Here is a 21,104-nt window from a genome sequence, read left to right on the forward strand (position 1 = left end):
CAATGTTGCTCCAAAATTCGACATAAAAAATAAGGTAATTAATTCTATATCACTTTTCCAATCAATCACTTTTCCTTTCCACAATTTTTGCACAGGCTCTTATGAAAACCAATCTTTTTACTGGAAACTTCTTACACTATCGTAGATAAGCAGGATTTAAGGTGGGGGTCAGCAATACATTCGTTTAACACACAACTTGATGCTTGCTATAGCAAAATATTTCCACATAATAATTTTCTGGATATTCCAGTCAAGACTCGAAGTTTACGTCAACACTGTTGAATACCCAGACCTTACGAACGGTAGCAAACACCTATTGCATTCGGAGTTCATGAGGAACTTCATTTCCAGCGTATATATGTTGACCTATTTAGGAAACACCACCCAATTTGACATCGAGTACGTCTCCCCGAACTTTGCGCCTACTACAAGTGGCCTTCCTTGGAGGCCCTGGCACCACATCTACTCCAACAGCTTTGCAGGGATGAAGCACGCCCACGAGCCAACTTTTAACAAATCTGGTAAAAGACACATACATACTTTATCAGTCTTTAACGACATTAATTAAAATTTAACAGATGTACAAAGAAGTCAAAATATATATAAATTTCATGCTTGAACAATCGTCATTCGACCATCTCCCATGCGTAGAAAAGTAAGTAGATTTAGGCAGAGTTAAACAGTATTCTTAAGAGATAATAGACATTATGAGTTCTTCAGAATACCGTTTGGCCTCAGAAATGCGCGTTGATATAATTTTCAACATCCATTGATAGTGTAAGATTAATCTGGGGTAGATTTAGACAGGCCAATTTAAAAATACAATTACACTTTTCAGAATTGTAGAAACAAATAAAAATACTGGCGCACTATGCTTCCATTCTATAGTGGAACTGTTTTTATACCAGAATATAGAGGTTTGTCTACCAGAGGGCAGTTACAACTGTTTACTTGTACAGGGTTAGTCACTATAATCTGGACAACTTATTGTGAGTTTATTATTGAAATTACAAAAAAAGTTTTTAATACAGAAGTTTTAGCTTTTTTATGAATTTTTATAATACAATAGATTTCCATTATTCAATTGTTTGTCCTAATATTGTATTGTAAAAATTCATAACTTTTGTATTAAAATCCTTTTTGTAATTTCAATAATAAACCCACAATAAGTTATCAGATTATAGTGATCAACCCTGTACATAAAAATATGGGGGTATGATTTTAGATTTACGATTTAATTTTTTGAAAGCGATACAATTTGAATTCATTTAAAAAACGCTTATATCATATTATCATGTCTTTCCTTTGATGAAATATCTAACCATTTACGCTTATCATTTCGTGTTTTACAAAAAGAGTGAAAATGAAACAATATACAAAGAGACCGACTATCTCTAATCTCTGAATAACTTTTCTATTCCTGCTGTCACATGCAGATCGCACGAGATTGTTTCGGTTTTCCTGTTTTACATTACTCCAAGCAATGAAATATGCGACACTCATTCTTGTACACACGTAAGCGGCAATGGAAGCTTCTCGGAGCGGCAAAAATTCTTTACTTTTGTTAAAATTTAAATGTTCTTTCGTTACATAATATCTATTTGCGTGGGTATAATTAGCTTTTAATTGCAATATATCCAAAGTGTATTCTTAAAACGACCCACACAATCGCTTCAAATATTTCCTATGGCTTTATATTCTTATAGGCAAATACATAGTGCGTCTTTTTTGGATGGGAACGTGGAGAAAGGTATACGTAGACGACAAACTTCCCGTTGACATGCTGAACAACGTCATGCTGCCCTCGATCTACAAGGAGAAACCTCCGAAAGAAGAGGAAGACGTACCAAAAAGCGCCGGGAGCTCACGCGTTAGGATAAGCTTACCTAAGATTATAGAAACAGAAATACCGGAAGAGAAAGTCACCGAGCTTTGGCCGTTCTTACTTTCGAAGGCTCTCATGAAAGTGGCCAGTCTGACTTGGTACGAAGGCAGAGAAATCGTTGATTTTGATATTGTGCAGTGCCTTACCGGCTGGCACCCGCTGAAGATTAACACAAAAGGTATTTATTTGACTATATAGACACTGTAAACTACTCTGCGAACTACAACCCTGTCCAGAATTAAATTCCACCCGCTATACGTGGTGAACAGCTAAGATCATTCGTCGAGTTGAGTCTGGGTGAGATATTAACCTACAAAGTATTTTTTTTATTTAGAGTTCTCTATTTTCGACATCTGGAAGACGTGCTGGGGGTACACCAACCACTATAAATGGCCTCCGGAAGAATTACACAGATCTAGTAAATCTGACAAGAGTATCGAAAGACTGAGTAATCGACCGAAATCGGAGAAGAAGGGAAAAAAGGGAATACTTCCTCTAGAGGTCCCAAATGAAGATGTTAAATATTGTCACGTGGTGGCCCGCTGTATCGACCTTAGGTAAAAATTGTTACTGTTTTCCGTTCGGTTTTAATCTCTAATTTTCTTACAATAAAAGTTATCTGTTACAAATTGATGAGTTGATTCAGTTGCACGTTTTGAGTACATGAACATCCACTGTCGTTTTTAATTCAGTTGGACAAGCTATTATTTTTAATACAACACCCTTTGGATATGGTGTACACCAAACATCCTGATGGTCCAGGCGGTAGAGTATTTGAAGTCGTCTATTTTGTTGTACAGAAAAATCTCGAATATTATGTAGAATAAGAATCCGAGTTTGCCTATTCCAAAAAATCATTCAAGGGAACAACAAACCTACAAAAATAACGAAAAATGACCCGTTTTTCAACATATTTTTCCCTGTAACATTGAAAGCCCTAAATCAAAAAAAGTCTTTATTTTTTGTTTATTTGCAGCTTTACAGAAAATCATCAAATAAACAAAAACATATTTTTATTTAGAGCTTACTTTCAATGTTACAGGGAAAAATATGTCGAAAAACGGATCACTTTTTTTTCTTTTTGTATTTTTGTTGTTTTCCTGAATTTAGCAATGGTTTTTTAGAATAGGCAATCTCGGATTCTTATTCTACATAATATTTGGGATTTTTCTGTACAACAAAATACAGACAAACGCCAAAGCCTACTTTTATTGCTCTAGCGCCTGGACTATTAGAATATTGATCCTTTGACGATATTCAGAAAACCGCTTTGTTGCTATAAAAGTTATTTGGAAAAATTTTATTACTTACATGAATTATTGAAAATGACCACCGTCAGCTAAGACTCGTAATTGACTCTCAAACTCTTTCAAAAACATTGGGATAATTTCTTATCGAATTACACCCATAAACTATGCGATTTATCAAATGTTCTTCTTCATCTTCTACCAGAGTGGTGCAAAATAATGAGCTCAGATGGCCTTATAAAAAAACCAAGTCATAAATGAGGTCAATCTCGACCGATTGGTGGTGGTGTATTAACAGTTCTGATATGTTGGCTATGTTGTCAATGGCATATTCTCCGCAATCTCTGACGATAGGTTTAGGTTACACCATTAATTTTAATAGTATCTATATTGTTTTTCTTAAAAACTTTTATAGCCCTATATCTTCCAAGCCGAATATCATCAAAGGACAAAATATTCTTAAAACATCTCAAGGAATCACTCATTTTTGCACCAACACACTCGGTATTTATCACACTTTTAGCACCGTTTTGTAATACCTTCTAGGAACTATACAGATGCTAATGAACCATACAACATCTTTCCTTGTTGGAGCCATGAGTTCTTGATAGATCAAACTAGGAACATACCGTTGCTGAGGCCCACTTTAACCGCAGGTACCTTTAAGCTTTCCTCTTTACTATCTCGGCTTTCACTGCATGATCTATGACTCTGTTAACTCCATAGACATTGCATGACGTTTGCAATTTCTTCGGAAGAAAATCTACTTGTCAAACATCTAGTGACTCGTGCTATCTTATAGACCTGGTACTTTGGAAGAGGCTGAGATGGTTACCTTGGGCTGTGGAGAAAGGTATGGTACCGGATGAGGAATTGTTACCAGAAATTAGGAGCTATAGGCTCGTAAGTCCATTTAGGCACGTTTTTGAGCATGTCTTCTACAAACAGCCTAGTAAAGTAGACATCGCCGAAATTGCATCTAAGCTTGTACCCTCAGTAGAACCTGAGAAGGACAAAGGGAAGGGAAGTCAGAAAGGTAAGTAAACCCAGTGAAATATTTTAATTCGAATCGCATATACGAGTACATGTCTACAAGTTGATTCACAGCTAGCACCATTAAAAATAATCACTGCTTCATTGAATTAAGCTGTTAAGGATCTACAAATTGTAGATCCATAACAAAAATTTTCTAAAAAATTTACCACTATATGTATAATACGATAACGTTGAACTCACTCTTGTCTTTACAGGGGAAAAGTCATCTAAAAAAAGCCAGAAGAGTACCGAGAGCAAATCCAGTAAAGGAAAGAAAACGAAGGATGAGGATCTTATCACAGCCATACCGGACCCGAGTTTCTGGTCCGACTACGAGAAACTGTCGAGCAAAATAAACACCTTGACAGTCTACTACAAGCCTTCTGTATTTAAAACAAAAATCGAAATATCCGATGTAAACCAGAAGCCACAGATTGAGAAGAAAGGCGAATTGGAATGGCAAGTTCTGGTGAATCCCCAGACATTAAAAAAGTCCAGAAACGAACCTATCTACATATTCACCGAATCCATCGATTCCAAGCTTATCATTTTAAGTCTCGCGCAAGTGGGTTTTTCAGAAATCCTCTATCCTGAGAAAGTCATTGAAGTACCAGCACCCATCTTCCTTGATTACACGGAATGTGACTTTTGCATGGCATCCTTAGTCAAAAGAGTTAGAAGAAACCTCACTAACGAGAGCAGGAAAGAGTATATCCCGGTGACTCAAATCGAGCCGGTCCTAGTAACTCACACCAGGCCAGTTTGCTACTTCGTTTTGGAGGAGTATAACTGGAAAACTGACACACTAGGCAACACTGCTACTTCTATTAACACTTACGGATCGAAAACAACGGCTTTAAAGTTGGGACCGGGTCGTAAATTGTTCAAACTCTGGATCAAATCCGATACTCCTTATGCGTTGCAGATATTCTCCGATACTCCCATAGCGATCGGTAAAATCGACAAATTCATAACTTCCATGTCACAAGAGTCTCAACTTCTTGAAAATATGTGCATCCAGATTGCTAACAGTTTTGGGAAGCTAGTAGAGGCTTTCGCTAAGCCAGAGTTTCCTGAAAAGCTTAGGGAGTTTTATAACTCTTACAAGCCCCAAATATATTTGACAAAGGCTGAGTGTAATGTAGTCCACAACACATTTTATGATTTGTTAAGTGAGCTTGTCGAATACACTGTTGATACAAAAGATATGCACGCCCTGAAAGTGTTATTATCAAAATGGCAGTTTCCTCTTCGTATACATTACCCTGAAGAATGCAATTTATGTAACTGTTACGTCGAAGAAGACTTGGAATACCTCAAAGCGACAGAAAGGTATGTTACTAAAATTCAGGCGTTATTCAGAGGCATCTACGAGAGGTCTTACATGAAACGTCACTCGATGTCTCACCGAGAGTACAAAACCATCAACGAAAACTTGATGAACATCTACTCAGCCATATTCTCGGTTCAGAGCAGATTGGAAGTTTGCCCTAATCTAATACGAGCCTTTCTAGCACATCCAGATATGAAAGAAATAAAGGAAAGGTACGAGGTCCTTCAGGACCTGGAAAATGTTCTGACAGTTAAAGAAATTGAAAGTACGGTAAAAATCGCAGAAAACCAGTGGACCCTTATATGCAGACAACAGTTCTACGTGAACAGTAAGGATTCGATCCCGATAAAAATTAACTTGACCTGCAACCTGGAAGATTACGTCGTGAGAGTTATCGACAACAACACCATGAAAGAAATAAAAAGATACACCAACAACGTTGGGGTGTGTGAATATAGATCCAACACAAGGGGATACTGCGTTCTCTGCTACGTTTGGTCAGTTGCTCCCCAAATTCTGAACTACAAGCTGACGTTTGCTACCAAAAAAGAAGTGGAGTGCGAAAAAGTTGTATTGTCCACAGTCAGTTCAGAGACGAACTCATTCAGTGGCATGTACGTACCGAACGTGAACAATATAATATGCAAACACTTAATCAATGTCCGTTGTCAGCGCGCACTCTTGTCGGTTCACTTCGCTTGCTCATTCAATGACGCCTTGATAAGGTTGAGGCTGTACGACGATAAAGACAAAGTCGTGCAAGAAGTCGTCGGAACAGGAGAGGTCATACTCCCAGCAGTTTACATCACAAATAAAAACAAACCTTTCTACGATCTCACAGCCTTTAAGGACAGTATAACCGATAAGGGGAGGCGGACTACCGTGAAATCGAAGGTACCGGAAAAATCGCGACAGTCTATTGGAGATACGAAGTTGAGCATCAAAATTGGAGAAAGCCAATCGGCCCGTATATCCACTACTACTTCTGCATCAGCACCACCTCCAGCGTCACTACGACTACGACGCTCTCTGGAACATCTGCAGGAACAACACGTACGTCCTTATTACCTCGGTCCAGAAACTAAGGATTACAAGAAGAATTTAAGAGTAGATAAGACTATAATATATCGGATCGAAGTCGGCCTGTTGGACGATTCGTGGCCCTTAAATGGGGAGGAATGGAAGAATGTGACGACTGCGCGATATTTCGATCCGGCTGGGCTACACCGATCCAGCAGTCAATCCAGGTTCTTCTGTGTGCTTCATTTATAACGGGCGGTTGTGCCAAATATGCTTCAAAGAAATGTTATTCTCTTTCAATATGTTAGAAAAATTATTAGGGTTATTTTATTGGAACATACTGCTCGAGTGAAGCTTGTTTTGACATGGCTTAATCGTGTAGACAAACGGAAAATCAAACATAGTCCAGTCGGCAGAGGCCGAAAAATTACTATTGGTGACATTTCCTTGATAACTCGGAAATAACTACACAGGAATACTTTAAATGATGAGTACAATACCAGGCTAATTTGCTGACAAAGTATTTTATCAGGAAAAAAGTTATTAACAATTTAATCGTGAACAATTTTTTTTTAGTTTTCTTTAAATAACTCAGCGGGATGACTTTGTACGAAAAAATGCTCAGGACATGATTTTGTTCGTAATAAAAATAGCTACAAAATGGCGGCGCTCCGATTACGAAATTTGCAATAACAAAGCCGTGAGATTGAAAAATCGGCATGAAACGTCAATTTTTTAAAGTTGCTGTAAAAATGTCCATTATAAACAAAAAGTGATAAAACTTTCGAAAACTATAGTTCAATATATATACAATAGTGACGCTAAAGCTGAAAATCAGGAGAGCAAAACTTTTTGTTCTATAAGGTTTTATACATCCATCGGAATCTGAAACTCGATTAAATTGTTAACAACTTTTTTTCCGGATAAAATACTTTGTCAGCAAATTAGCCTGTTATTGTACTCATCATTTAAAATAGGCCTGTGTAGTTATTTTCGGGTTATCAAGGTTTGACACAGGCCGAACCACTACCAACTGGACTAACAATAGTACCACTGACTTCAATTTTTTATGTGTCACTCTTTGACGTTTACCCCTTCCCCTTACCCCACAGTCCCTACACCAAACGTAAGGCATCCTTCTTTTTTTGGAAAGCCAAATTATTATTTCATAAAATTGGTTCTATGGGTAGAAGAGACGTTGATTTTACTCTACCTTTTCGTTTTCTATAATCATTTTGCAGAAACGCACCCATTTCAAACACTGCATAATTAATGTGAAAATCTTTTAATGAAAGTTTGATGATCGTTTTCTGTCGAATAATTGAAAAACTTGCCCGTATCAGACTGTGTGTTGCGTCATTCATTTTCTCACTGATTTAATTATTTGCCTATCTGAGAATGTCGGTAAACTGATTAGAAAATGGTTAAAATTGACAAAAGTGATACATCGTTGTTACATTATTAATTTTCTCTTTTGCACATGGTTGATTGATTGAGTCTGTAGATAAGAAAATTGCCATTGTCTCAATTGGGTTGACATTTTCTTTGGCATGGTTTCTAGACCAGAATTTCAAAAATTAATAGGTAATAAGTGAAATACGGAAATAAAAATAAAAAATTGATTAAAGTGGTGAAAAAAAAAAAACTAATATGAACGAAACAAAAATGAATATAAGTACAATACTTGTTGAGATAGAATTTCAAGAAAAGAATAAGCCAATAAAGTTCTGTTACCAGAACTATTGTGACAATTTACCGCGGCAAAGGCGTGCCTTGAAATTTTCCGCGTTATTTTCAGAATATTAAAATATATACCGGGTGATTCAGTTTGGTGTTCGCGGCCCTGTATCACTTTTATTTTAACAAATACCTATAACAAACCCTATATATTTTTAAATAGCCGCTCAAACTCTATCAAATGACATTATTAGATCGTCTCCATGGTAATATATGTCGAAATTGCTATAGTCAACTGTTTTTATTCAAATGGCACATATATTTTTTTATCAATTCTGGAAGATATTTTTTTTCTGGGTTCAGCTATGTATGGAAGTCTATAGTTTCATTAGATATATTGCTAGAAAAACAGCAAAAAGGTGAACCCTACTTTTCGTAGCTATATTCTGAAAAATGATAACCAGCTGCGGAAACAAGTTATTATGTTTTTTGAAGTAACATATTTTATTTTTAATACGATAATATAACAATTTAAAACAATGCTTATTTCAAATGTTCAAAATGACCTCCATTTGTTTCCAAACACAGAATAGCTCTGTTTATCACTCCCTCTCTACAAACACATTCTAGTTCCTTCATTTAATCTCCGACATTCTACTCTCATTCTGTTTTTAAGATAATCATCTAGGTAAGGCCAAAGAAAGAAATCTATAGGGGTGAGACCCGGAGATCTAACAGGCCATTTAACGTCTTTATCGAATGTTCTTCATCTCTTGTTTAAAAACTCTTCTTTTCTTTTGAAAACTTCCATCTGCCGCCAATATCCTGGCTAACTTTTCGAAAAATTTGTCTGATGAAAGTTGTCTCTGCGGGAAACGATGTTGGCACCTATAAATACCTGGCAGCTTTAGCGTTCTTTCAGCCTTTTCCATAAATTAATATCGTATCTAGTTTTTCTTGGTTACTGTAAGTATTCATGTTATAATTATTAGTTTTAGATACATTGGGTAGGTACAAAATGTCAATTATTTTGACAAACCGTTATTTAGAAACGTTAAAATTCAGTTGTTTCCGCAGCTGGCTATCATTTTTCAGAATAAAGCCGTTGTCACATTGCTCGATATGAATTTTATCGAATTTTAAATTTATTACAACGCTAATTATTATTTAGAATTAAGCATAAAGAAGTTCAAAATAGCGATAAACATTGTATTTTATGGTATTCTATATAAGCAGTTGTGTCACTATTCCTTAATTAAACGAACTTTTGTAAATTAGTTTGAGATTTTGATAATTTTTTCGTAACTGCAAATCTCAGTATGCACTGTGCACAAATATCGTACAAACTGTAGTTATTATCTTAATTAATTCAATAGTAAAATAAGTAACTGTATATAGAATCTTCATCTGAATTGAAATAAAAAAAATATTAGCAGACAGTTATGTAAAGCAATGGTCGAACTATTGTAAACAAATCCTCTTTTCCTCTTTAACATTTTAATTAATCATATTTGGCCAATACCCCTATTTTGGCGTCAGAAATATACTATTAAACTCTGTGTACTATTTCCCGATGAAATACGTCCAATTCTTAACGAAACACTTTGTATATGAACTACAATTATACAAAAAGAACACAGTTAAGTTTAATATCTCTTATGTATCAGTTGATAACCATCGTTCATATTCCTCAAAATGACGGAAACCCAAAAAAATCGCGAAACAAAGGTTATGCTCATAAGAAATATTTATGGGGCAACAACATTTAGGCGCGTTTAAAAAATAGAGAGCTATTTAATTACTTTAGACAAACCTATTATACACAACAACTGAGATTAATACAAATGAATATGCCGCTTGCCGGTATCTTGATACACAAACAAGAAAAGTAGTATGTTCGCTTTTAATTGTAAATATGTAGGTTTGTTTTAAGGTTAGGTAAGACTTGCAATTTTACTGAGTTTTTCTTATCTATACAGTATCCTATCGAAAATGTCCATGATGTCAATGAGGAAATCACGCAAACCGCGCTCCACCGTAAGGGTAGCTAGTGCCTCTAAACCACAGAAGCCATACTGGATTATGGAAGTCATCCAGCAGCAGGACGAAAACACAGAGGTCACCAAAGACCTGAGGAGGTTTATTGAGATGATGGCAATTAAAGACAACTGGTGTGGATACGATGCAAGCAAGCCCAAAAGGGCTCACGACCTTAGGTAAGTTCTGTTAGTTTACTACTCCAACATAGAGAGAAAAATTATTAGTACGACACATTTTATTGCACTTTATAACGAGGAACGGTTTGTCGAATGATATCAAAAAAGTAATTCGAAAGAAGTGGCGCTAAGTTGGCAAATTGTAAATAAGTGCCAAATTTACGTGTTTTTTTCGGTTTCTTTACTGTTCAGTTTTCTAAAATTACACATTGTTATTGCAAAAAGCGAAGGATGTTGATGAAATTTATGGAAAAGACGGTCAATCCAATGATCAACATGTGTGCCAAAGACTGATTCGATTGACCGTAAAATTGTTGCTCAAGATATTTGTTAATTAATTTAGTTCGTTTTTCTGCAACTAATTGTTTAATTACTAAACGTTAATTTTAGAAGTTAATATCGTTGATATAGGATCTAATTGATCCAAAGAATCATGTAAAAGTCGCTCGGGAATTCGCTCTTTTTTCATTAAATAGAGCATATTTTCCGGTTATTAAAAAAAAGACAAATCACCTACACTTCTTTGTTCCCAAGATGACTTTTTTTATATAATTTTAATTGTTAATTAACTATTGCCAATAGTCATTAGACGTATCGGATCGGGATTTTAGAGACAATTAATTTTACATTGGCAGCTCATATAATAAACGCGCTAGCAGCAGTAAAAGCTGTTGAGAAATTGATCAAAAACTGCGTTTCAATTCCAACTTTTGAAGGTTTTGCAGAATCCTTACAAATTTGTTTTAGGAAAAATTATTACTATTCTTTTGTGGCAACGTCGTTATTGCTCCTTGTCTGGGTTGTGATTAATTAAAAATAACTGTTAAACGAAATTATTGTCAACGCTATAGTGACCTAGTTTAAATTTTTAGGAAACAATTTTTAAAAGTAAATGAATATCCAAACCCTAATATCCCGGAAGATTTAACCACTAGAAGCTTGGAAAGGACTACTTTTGCCCCAACTCTCGTACCTCCACTCGATTTGCAGAAGTATATGATAAAAGACCCCAACGAGGTGAAAGAAAAAAGGTAAAGTTTGTGACTAAAATACCGTAAAAATGTACAGGGTGTTAAAAGTTTGATTGCCTTAATTTTAACAGACGATAGAATACATTAAAATAAACAGAAAAGCTTTATATGACATGGGTCCTAAACTCAACCATTTCCCAAAAAAAAAATTTCAAACTCTCCAACTTGAACAAAAGTTCGATTAATTAAGGAATATTTTACTTTTTGAACTTCTTTATGCTTAATTCTAAAAAATAATTAGCGTTGTATAAATTTAAAACTCGCTAAAATTCATATCGAGCAATGTGACAATGGCGCGGCGGATAACACGAGATACTAAGCTGTCAGCCGTCCAGCAATACGCTATTCAGCTGTATCTGGAATTGGACCGTGTCTGAGTGTTTTTTGCATACCACAATTTTTCTTTTCGAGAGAAAATTGGACTCGAAGGTGTCGTGCGTATAATTTTTGTTATTCCGTAGGACAAGTCTGCCGCGTGCATACGTGATATGCACCAGCTGTGTAGCGTTAGGTTAAGCGCTGTTGTCATATTGTGATGAAACTCCCCAATATTAATACTCGCAGTATTTTAAAAATTGTTAATCTTAACCCCTGTAATATACAACTTTTTTGTTTATTTGTGATTACTCATTTTCATGCTAAAGTAATGGCGGTCAAACTTCTCACACCCTGTATAATCTACGTATTTTATCTCTAATATCCGAAAATATAAAGAATAAATTAGTTTTGTCAATTTATCAATGACTACAGGTAATAGCAACGAAAGATGAGTAAAAACAGAATGTATTATACAATATAAATTTATTTATTTGTCAAATTTGATTGTAACAATTGTAACAATTTTTTTAACAATAAAAAATTGTTACTTGTAGGATCTTGCACTTATAATCCTTTTTTTCAGATACAAAAATAACATCGCATTGGAAATGGACGCGGAAAGAGAAATGGCTGTAATAGAAGAAGCTGAAATGAAACATCAAGAAAATGTTGAGAAAATGAACAAATTTGTAGAGGTGCAAATGGAAAATGTTAATCTATTCACAAAATGGTTCAATGGTAAATATTTTAATCAACAATTTAGCTTCGTTGTTCGTAATATATGCATTATCATATAACATTTTTAATTAACATTATAATTATATTATTTTGGAAATAGCGATGCGTCAAAGTACACTGTACAATAAGCGCTGGGGACATTTTATTGTCCACAGCTGTACTCTACCGTTTATGTTATTGTTTTTAGAAGTACGGCAGGAGTCACATCAGATGATGGCCTATGCTATGAAGTTAAGAACAGCTTACATCTATGAGACGTTAGAAGCGCAAAGGGTTGAAATGGAAAAGAAAGAAAATGAGGCGAAAGTTAAGAAGGGAAAGAAGGATAAGAAGGGATAGGATTGCAGCGAAACACGAAAGAAAGACACTTAATAATTTTTTACATATTTATTTATATGTGTATATATTAAATGTAATAAATAAATGTTAACTAATTCAAAATATTGACATATTTTAAATATTTAAAATGAATAACGTATGCCTAAATGATTACGAGGCATATCCACAATGTAAAAGTACTGATGCTCTGTGGTTTTTGTTTTTGACAAATTTGGCAACTCTGCATTCAAGGCCAAGGTGTTGGGAGCAGAACGCACGCTCATTTGTTTCAGTCAGTTGAGAACTGTTGTTGTAGCGGCGTGTTGAAAAAATGAATCCCGCTATTCCGAAACTTGCCAGCTGCGAGGTGAGGAGCGTAATCTAGTTACTTATTGCAAAGGGAAAGCCCCGTTTCAGACATCAAAATTGTTCATCATCAATCACTCCCCTCACAGCCCTGATCTGACACCTTATGATTTTCATCTTTTCTCTTCTCTGAAGAGGTTCGAGACGCGGCGGGAGATTTTTTTGACGAAGGTATCAGGAAGCTTATCCCTCGGTTCACAAAATGCATTGAGATATGTAAATTTCTCGGAAATATACTGCAGTTTCAATTTTAAAAAAATTTAGTACTCTCACTTTGTGGATATGCCTTGTAGACATCTAGGAAACGTGCTTAGGATCATTATTTCTATTTCACCATAGATTCGCTAATTTTGACACTACAAAGTAGTATATTTTTCCCGATTGACATGTTCTGCTGATAATAATATTTAATAATTTGTTTTAAACAAGTATTGGACATATTCCGATGACCCAGCGCAAATTCTACACATTATTTACGTCCAGTCGCCATCAAAATAATGAGATTATCCACCGGTAGGCCGTCTATAAGAGCATCACATGTGATAAAATCTAAACAAGAGATTGCACGACTGTTCGAGCAAACACCTCCAGTCCATTTACCTTTCCCGGAATGGTCGGATAAAGATATACGCGAGGAAAACTGGCTCGATCCCGAATGGGTAGGTTTATAAATTAATCCGAATTACATCCAGATCCACACTGTAGACTACTGTACTTTAGCCTTAGACAGAAATCACTAAGACCTGCTCTTGTTCTCGGACAAAACTCTGTGGGGGCGGAGCCGTTAATACAACCCCTACTTTCACTCAGATGTTCATTTCGGTTCTAGTTTTCGCTTGTAAGGTCAGGAGTATTTAGTAATAGGTGTAGCTTCACGAGAACAATGTTCACTTCTACATAGAATATCATAGATCGAATTACTCAACTTAGAAGCATATAAATCAGTTAAAGTATAACGCCTGTGCCAAAATCAAATCCACTCCGTCTTGATACGCATTTAAAATATTTTAAAGGAAAACCGTATTGAAAGAAAGTTGTTACAATGTTTTGCATACCCTGTATATCCCAGCACACGACAAGAATCCATTACCTCAGGTATTTACAGACCTTCAATCGTGCGAAAACTCACTGTAGGTATTTCAAATATTGAGTAAATATCATCGGAATATGATAATTCCCATCTAAATAGTCCCTGTCGAGCCTTGCTAGGCGCATAATTTCTCTGGAGATTAAATTCATGCATGCATTATGTAAATCAACGTTAGTGTGTTTATTTTTAGAGCTTTAAATATCGTTGGACTTACCATCTTGACAGTATAATTAACCATTCATTATCAGTAATTATAAAATTGCTTTTTCCTTTTTGTTTAATTTACGTCGGCCTATTTCTGCTACTATGGCTAAATGCCGACGTCAGGAGACGAGCAACCCCTAACCTAGAAATTTTGCGGAACCCCTACTTTGTCGTAGGATAGGAATTTTGTACTTGCCTAACATTGCTTTGACAATGGTCTCGTTAAGGTACTTTAATTAAATTATTTATTTAATACTTCTCTACCGTTTAGTAAAGAACAACAAAGAGTTTTGTTAAAAACATGTGAGGTAAGTATTATTTACCAGTCGAAGACGATTTTGCGCCCGAGCGGAACGAGGGCTGGCAATAGAGTCCGAGACTGGTAAATTATACTTAACCGCTGCGTGGTGTATAACATTTTATCTGCTCCCTTAAAGTCACCGGGGTGTTTGTGGAGTGAATACTCAATGACTAAGTCAACTATTTTCATAGAGGAACGTGGATATATCAAAATACCAAAAGCTGAGAGCATTTTTGAAACGCGGCACCCGATAACACATATTTGCTAATGAAGATAGTTATAGTCTTAGGCATTGCATGTAGGAGTACAGTTTTTGAAACTCCTGAAACATATACAGGCCAATCATTCCGAAGAACATCGGCAACATTACTGGCTAATACAGGAGTTGATGTATTAGCAATCAAGAAACATGGTGGGTGGAAATCAGCCACAATCGCAGAAAGTTATGTTGCTGACAGTTTAAGTAACAAAAATGAAATAGCCAACAGGATTCTTTACAATGACACTTCAACTCTAGGTTCTAGAAGTCCGTCGCATCATGCTGTTTTAATGGATCAGTCAGATAGTATCCAGCCTCCTGTGACTGAAACAGAACTCCACTTTTACTTCTCGTTTCAATATTTATTGTTACCGCAATCTTACACTGTTTTCTACTTTAGTCTTTAATAAGCAAATTTCTCTGCCTTCTTCGTCTAAATATATTCCGCCAGTTTCAAATGTGTTTCAATGATGAATTATTTAATTCTTTTAAATATTGGAAACTCCAATCATCAATCGAGTAGTTTCAGAATAGTGTTGAAAGCTTGCTAGCAAAGTTACAAAATTAATATATTGTTGCAGCCAACCTTGGACCAAGACAGCTACAAGCATCTCCATCAGCATGACCACGCACGTGCCCATAATCACGCTCATCCAAATACGAGCGAATCTATCACTGACAGTGAGGAGATGAAACGGTTTCAAGATCAGCAAACCGTGTACCTACCTTACAGTATTACTGAACACGAGTGGAAGATGGCATCTGAGGTTTTTCCTGACGTAAGTTTTTCTTATTGACGACAGCGGTTCCTCCGTGAGTGCTGATGCAAACTAACATTCTATTTTTTCAATTGGTTACGATTATTGAAGTCTCTGGAGCTGCTTAAGACAACTTTGGAAGACACTCGATTAACGTTCTTGGTGTAATTAAAATTTTTACTATTACGTTTGAATATTTTTCAGGCCAAACTTGTGGTCTACATGAAAAGCGAGGTATACCCTGATCTCATAACCGACAATAAGCATCTCCTGCAATCAGAGTTCATGAGGAATTTCATCTCCAGCATACACACAATGATCTACTTAGGCAACACCACCAAGTTCACCACGCAATTCATTGCTCCAAATTTTAATCCCACTACGGGAGACAGACCTTGGAGGCCTTGGTTCCACATTTACTCGAACCACTATGCAGGGACGCACCACGAGCACGATCCTACCATCAATAAAATTGGTTTGTATGCTTGAAAAAGTTAGCAATTTTTGTGTGATGATCATCAATGTTTACCACAAACTTCTTCTTGTCTAAACAATTATTTTAATAAGAAAAAAACGCTTCCGGAGTTTGTCACAACATTGGCGTAGTAGTTTTTACTCTAAACTGAAGAGTCATTAAAGTGAATAACATATATTTGCTTTAAGGAAAGTATGTAGTGCGTCTCTACTGGCTGGGGACATGGAGGAAAATATATGTGGATGACCATATACCTGTGGACTTGTTGAACAATGTTCTGTTACCTTCAGTTGCAAAAACTGCAGAAGAGCAGCAGAAAAGTACTGATAATCCTCATTATCAAGAAGTTGTGGAACTTTGGCCTTATTTACTAGCGAAGGCCCTCCTTAAGATAGCCAGTCTGACTTGGTACAAGGATAAGGAGATTGTGGATTTCGACATTATCCACTCTCTAACAGGATGGTTTCCTCAAAGGATTAATACCAAAGGTATGGCTTCGTGAATAGAGACCCATCTCTTTTTGTTAGAAATACATAATGGCTTGAATTTGAATTGCCAATCGGGGACTTCGATTAAAATGAGGTGAGGGTTGCTTAAAACTCTCTCTCTCTCAAAGAAGCGTTGTCAGGGTGAGCATTCGCTGGAGAGTCGTCGTGGTGTGGAGTCGCTCGCAGGTATCAGTATCTGGTCCTTGGCGCCAATCTGACGTGGTTAGGGTTACCAGATCTATACTTAAAATGGGACATGTGTACCCACACAGGGATGAAGATATTATTATTATTTGAAGTATTGATCGTCATCATTAATAACATTTTTTAGGGCTGCCCATTTCTGAGATATGGGATATCTGCTGGTCTTACACTAACCATTACTCCTACCTTTCCAAAGTTCCTTGCGATGAAGGAGAAGAACATAAATCAAGTCAAACGACGAATTCAACAACTTGCTTGGTTAAATCATCAACTAAAGTGGCCACAGCGAAAAAGGAAAAAAAGAGTAGTGTGGACAGTAAAGAGGAAAATAGCGAAGACAGCGAGGAAGAACAAGATGAACATGAACTCCATGATCTCTCAAAGACCGTTGATAAAGCCACCACTGCAAATTGTGTAGTTGCTCGTTGTAATGATCTCAGGTGAGACTTCCTTGTCTTATGAGAATGGTCTCGCTGTAGTTTGTGTACCCTTCACGTTTTTTTAGTACACAGGGCAAGATAAAGGGGCCAAAACTGTCAACATTTATCCAAGGTAGAAGAGCGGTATGTCAAATATGTAACAAGATTTCACAGTTATTACCAAAAAAAAATAAGTCTATAGTTTTTCTAGAATTAATAAAAACAACAGAAAATTAATTACACTGAATATACACTGTTTCAGCGATTTTTTAAAATTCGACTGGAAAAAAATACGAATTTTGTTTCATCATTTTAGGATACAGTGTATTTCATGTTAATAACAACACACGGGCTGATAAGCAATAATTTTTTTCAGAAACTTTGACGATGACCACAAGATACACAATTTTTCTCCCTGCTGGTCCCACGAGTTCCTTATAGACCAAACAAGAGATGGTCCATTGGCCAAACCTAGGCTAACTGAAGGTAAGTTTATCGACATTTTCGGCAATTTGAGAAAATAAATACCAATGGAAAAGTTAATAGTTATTTAAGATCGGAGACATAAATGTAAAGCGTCATACTTTATTTCAGTAACAACTCTCATAAGAAATAGTCAATGACTTCCGAAACAATACGCTCAAACTCTATTTCTTTCTTCAACTTCAACCGAACATAAATTGGAAAAGAATAACACCTGATTAAGACAGATTGGTTTCAATACTTGTTTGACTAAACATAAAGGTCTGTTTTTATTTTTTTAAACGCCTTGTACATTATAGATCTGCAGAACTGGAAGCGCATAAGGTGGTTGTCCTGGGCCAGGAAAAAAGGGCTCGTGTCTGAAGATGAAGTACGCCCAGAGAATTTACACTACAGGCTCGTTAGTGCCTTTAGAAAAGTCTCAGACACCGTTGTGTATAAGCAGCCCAGTAGAATATCTGTGGACGTTCTGTCACTAGATCTGTTGCTGCGTAAGAGGGGGGAGAAGGCAAAGAAGGGGAAGAAAAATGCTTTCCAATCAAAAGTTGGGATACAACAAATAGGTAATTATATTCACATAAAATGATGATTATTTTAAAAATGACAACAATATGGACTGCCAGGTCTCGATAAGATTTACCTTTAGACCAAGCAAATTAAATTTTTACTCAAAGAAAGTCCTATCCGCGAGATTATTGTAAAATTGTCTAAAGGAACATAATACAAGACATCTCTCGTCTCGTGAGTCAAAAACTTTTATCAGCTAACTTTTCTATTTAAACAAATAAGTGAGGAAAACAGTTTTTTCACCTTGCAGGGAAAACCATCAATTTTAGCGAAAAGTGACTCGCAGACAGCTTATCGGGAGTAAAATTATCTACAAAATGAGACTTGTTATATTAAAATCGGTTAATAAACAAAAAAGTTATTGCAAAAAAACAAGAAAAGTGCCCATTTTTTAATTTGTTTATAACTATCGCACTTATTGTTAAAATTTTATAAAACCTATGACAAGTTGAGGGTTTTGTCATACTTCAAAAGTATGCCAAAAGTGGGCGCTGTAGGTGCAATAGTTTTCGCATAATCCTATTTGATTATAGCGGAGGCTCCAAAAGTTATGAACTTTAAGCCTTTGTACAGGCGTTAATTTTCAACCAAACATGAGTCTGAAAGCGTCATTGTAATCTTAAAAACGCAATTAAGCGACCTAGTAAAAAATATCACCGTTTTTTTGATATTAACATTCTCAAATTGTGCTTGAAGCTCGTCCAAGCGGTCGCGCGGGCGAGAAAAATTAAATCCAAAGTTCAAATAAGTGCGCGCTGTAAATTTTGCAATATCTCGGCTTCTATTCATCTTAGTAACTTATTATTTTTTTAAACTGGGGTAGCTCGACGAAAAAATAACAATGGGCATATTTACGAATTCGTTGAATAGCCCTGAACCCCAGAGAAAATGCATCTTTTATGCTTAAATTTTTTTAATTTACAAAAATGTCACAAAAATTATTGTTAAACGAAATATTAATTAAAATTTCAATTTCTAAATTATTTTACTATTATAAAATAAATAAATGAAGCTATCGTCCATTTAAAAAGTTATTTTTTTACATATTAAGGCAAAGTAAACTTGTTTTTTCAATATTTTGTTAGCTATTTAATTACGATTTAAATGTAAAATTAAAGTAAAAATTCACAAATTATTTTCAAATTATTATTTATTGTTAAAAAATTAAAAAATATTAATCAAAATAATGCTTAACTTCTTGAAATTTTAATATATAGTTTTTATTATATTTATTACTAATTTTATACAAAAACATTTTTGCACCATAATAAGAATTAATTAAAAATATATTAATCACAACCATTTTCAATAATACTGGTAGATATAATAATACAACAATTTAAAATTTAAAATTTTTTCTATTTTTATGAGAAATAATAATTTGAAAATAATTTATGGATTTTTACTTTAATTTTACATTTAAATCGTAATTAAATAGCTAACAAAATATTGAAAAAACAAATTTACTTTGCCTTGATATGTGAAAAAAATAACTTTTTAAATGAACTTTTTGAATGAATTTTAAATGAATGATTTATTTATTTAATAATAGTAAAATAATTCCCAAATTTTAATTTTAATTAATATTTCGTTTAACAATAATTTTTGTGACATTTTTGTAAATTAAAAAAATTGAAGTATAAAAGATGTATTTTTTCTGGGGTTCGGGGCTATTCAACAAATTCGTAAATATGCCCATTGTTATTTTTTTGTCGAGCTACCCCAGTTTAAAAAAAAATAATAAGTTACTACGATGAATAGAAGCCGAGATATTGCAAAATTTATAGCGCGCATTTATTTGAACTTTGGATTTAACTTTTCTCGCCCGCGCGACCGCTTGGACGAGCTTCCCCCACCACCACGCCGCCGGCCGCCGGACAGTTTACTTAGCGAGTACCTTATCTTTCAAGGGTTCGTGAGTCGTTAATTTTCCACATTTTTCAATGCAATTTACGGGAAATCGTAGTTTACGTCGTAAACATTATTTTGCGAAAAATTCAAGTCTTAATGTTTATAAACAATTGCGCTAAGATTTAAAAAAAAATCTTATCTTGGCTCCTATTGGTCGTAGAGGGTACTTTTTTTAAAACTGTATTTTTTGCCAGCTATCCATTGCATCTATTTTCGGTGAGATAGCAACAATGTTAATCAAATTGTTTATAAGCGAAAAACGCACAGTTTTTTAATGCACAATTTGAGAATGTTAGTGTCAAAAAAACGGTGATATTTTTTAATAGGTCGCTTAATTGCGTCTTTAAGATTACAATGACGCTTTCAGAATCATGTTTGGTTGAAAATTAACGCCTGTACAAAGGCTTAAAGTTCATAACTTTTGGAGCCTCCGCTATAAACAAATAGAATTGTGCGAAAACTATTGCACCTACAGCGCCCACTTTTGGCACACTTTTGAAGTATGACAAAACCCTCAACTTGTCATAGGTTTTATAAAATTTTAACAATAAATGCGATAGTTATAAACAAATTAAAAAATGGGCACTTTTCTTGTCTTTTTTTTTGCAATAACTTTTTTGCTTATTAACCGATTTTAATTTAACAAGTCTCATTTTGTAGATAATTTAAGTGAAAAAACTGTTTTCCTCACTTATTTGTTTAAATAGAAAAGTTAGCTAATAAAAGTTTTCGACTCACGAGACGAGAAATGGCTTGTATTA

The sequence above is a fragment of the Anoplophora glabripennis genome, unplaced genomic scaffold (assembly GCF_000390285.2).
Source record: "Anoplophora glabripennis isolate ALB-LARVAE unplaced genomic scaffold, Agla_2.0 scaffold1, whole genome shotgun sequence".
NCBI classification, from domain to species: Eukaryota; Metazoa; Arthropoda; class Insecta; order Coleoptera; family Cerambycidae; genus Anoplophora; species Anoplophora glabripennis.